This window comes from Mus pahari, chromosome 22 (genome assembly GCF_900095145.1).
Source record: "Mus pahari chromosome 22, PAHARI_EIJ_v1.1, whole genome shotgun sequence".
Taxonomy (NCBI): Eukaryota; Metazoa; Chordata; class Mammalia; order Rodentia; family Muridae; genus Mus; species Mus pahari.
In genome coordinates this window covers 17,929,739-17,932,451 of record NC_034611.1, presented here as the reverse complement: position 1 = coordinate 17,932,451, position 2,713 = coordinate 17,929,739, and positions in this window count along the sequence as shown.

Below are 2,713 nucleotides of genomic sequence, written 5' to 3'. Positions count from 1 at the left end.
GAGGAAGGTTGCTGCGTTTGCTCACTAGGGTAGAGGACAGACCACCGAGGATGGGAAAGGGCTGAGAGCTGACGATAAGACAACCAGTCCAGACTCCAACCTCTTACAAAAGGATGGCTGAGGAAACAGTGGTTGGGTGGCTCCAAAGAAGAACTCATAAGCCAGGCATGGGAACCCCAGGGCTGCCTTCCTGGTGCTTGGAAGGAGAAACCTCAGTTCAAAGTCAGTGTTCTCTGTGCAGGGAGTTTGAGACCAGCCAGGGTTACGTAAGACCCTTTCTAAAAAAGATAAAAATAAAAATAAAGAAACAAATCCAATCTCTATGGAAGAGTTTAGGGCTGGAGAAATGGCTCAGTGGTTAAGAGTGCTTGTTCTTGCACAGGACCTGCACTCCACCCCACAGACCCAGTCCCAGTTCACATCAGGCCATAACTCCAGTTCTGACCTCTGTGCATACCGGGCACACATGTGGAACACGAACAAACGTGTGGACAAAAAAAAAAAAAAAAAAAAAAANAGTGGTTAAGAGTGCTTGTTCTTGCACAGGACCTGCACTCCACCCCACAGACCCAGTCCCAGTTCACATCAGGCCATAACTCCAGTTCTGACCTCAGTGCAAACAGAGCAAACGTGTGGAACACGAACAAACGTGTGAAAAAAAAAAAAAAAAAAAAAAAAAACCTCACACACATAATAAAGTAAAACAAATTTTTAAAGAATGTAGATAAAAGCTTGAGCAGCTGCCATTGCGGTTTTCTCGTCCAGTGCTGCGACGTGATACGCACTCTTTTTAAGAAAGAGGGAAGCTAGAGGCGAAGGGACAGAAGAGTTAAGGTTTGGGGGTGTCAGGCTCAGGGACAGTTAAGCTGGAAAGTAGTGAAGTTATGGAAGAAGACGGCAGAGCATTAGTCCAAGTTATCCAGTGTGTTCCTACATTCCTCAGTCACTCAGTGCTGACCAGCTACAGAGACCCACAGACTCATGGATCATCAAGACATGGGAAGAACGCACTCAAGTTGGGGAGAAAAGAACCTCTGAGGTAGAGTGTAGTGGTCCTAAGTCAATATGCAACTTTCTTAGGTAAGGCTCAACCCCATGCCCTGAGCTATCAGCTTCACTCAGGAGAGCCATTCCCCTCTTCTGACATTGCTGGCTACATACTCAGTACCAAAGAAAAACCGAGAGGCCAGGAAGCAGCCATAGTCATGGGTCTTCTGTTTATATAGCAAGCCTAAGTTATGTGTAGCCTTGGCTATCCTGGAACTCATTATATGACCAGGCTGGCCTCGAACTCGGAGATCTGCCTGCCTCTGCCTCCCAAGTTCTGAGATTAAAGGTGTGTGTGTCACCACTGCCTGGTGAAGTCAGTGCTTTTTTTGCTGGTCATAATGCCAATAGTGTCCAATGTCATAGAATAGGGACCACGTGTTATTGCTGCCAGCTCTTGGATAATGCTGAGACAAACTATGCTTGTCTTTGGTCTGTAAAATAAGAATGGGTCATGGGCTGGAGAGATGGCTCAGTGGCTAAGAGCACTGACTGCGGCCGGGCGTGGTGGCGCATGCCTTTAATCCCAGCACTTGGGAGGCAGAGGCAGGCGGATTTCTGAGTACGAGGCCAGCCTGGTCTACAGAGTGAGTTCCAGAACAGCCAGGGCTATACAGAGAAACCCTGCCTCGAAAAACCAAAAAAAAAAAAAAAGGATGGCTTACAATTTAAAGCCTTTAAAGCCACTTTGTGTTAGTTATCAGACCCCAAGACCCCCGCGCACACACACACACATTTAGATACTTGCCAGTAACTTCCACTGGCACTAAATACTAGAGTCCTCTCTTCCTGATCGAAGTATCCACAGGAGGCAGAATATTGGATGTGGGTTTTGCAAGGAGAAGAATGAGGTTCGAAGGCATAGTTAAGGTCCTCCTGCTATGTGTGACAAAGTTGCGATCAAAATGAGAGTCTCTGTGTGTGCATATGTGTGTTGTGTGTGCACATGTAAGTGAGAGCATGGGTGCATGCGTATGTGATGTGTGTGCAGGGGAGACGTCAAAGTCTGTTTGAAGAAGTCTAGCAGCCCCAAGCATATCAAACACAGGTCAGAACATGGCAAACACAGATCCAGCGGGCTTTGTCCTTCTGCCTTCCCTCTCCCTTGCTACACTGCTAGATCACATTCCTAAAGCTACCCCCTTATGCAAAGGTCCGTTCCTTCCTATGACCACTGACTCATTCAAAAGCCAACAATCAAAATTCATTACTTGGCCACAGTGGCTAACCTTCCAATCAGGGCTTACCAACTCACCCTAGCACAGACTCCCTCTTTCTCCTTAAAAATCCCATTCCTGAAAAGACAACACAAAACAAAACCAAAAAGCAAAATAAAACAAACAAACAAACAAACAAAAATTCAAACCACTTGCTGCCTGCCCAGATCCAGAGACGGCTCACCACTGCTTGCTTCTCCTTTATACTGAGAACTTGGTGCATGTCCTACACGAACTCCAAAGGCCCCAACCCTCTGTGTTGTTTCATCCTCAGTTGCTTTCCATCTTGTTTGTTTGAGGCAGGGTCTCTTACTGATGTTGGAACTCATGGATTTGGTGAAACTGTCTGGCCAGTGACTTCTGTGCTTGTCTCTGCCTCCACGGTGCTGGGACTGCAGACATGAGCCACTGCCTCCCATGTGCCACTGCCTCCCCAGTGTTGGGACTGC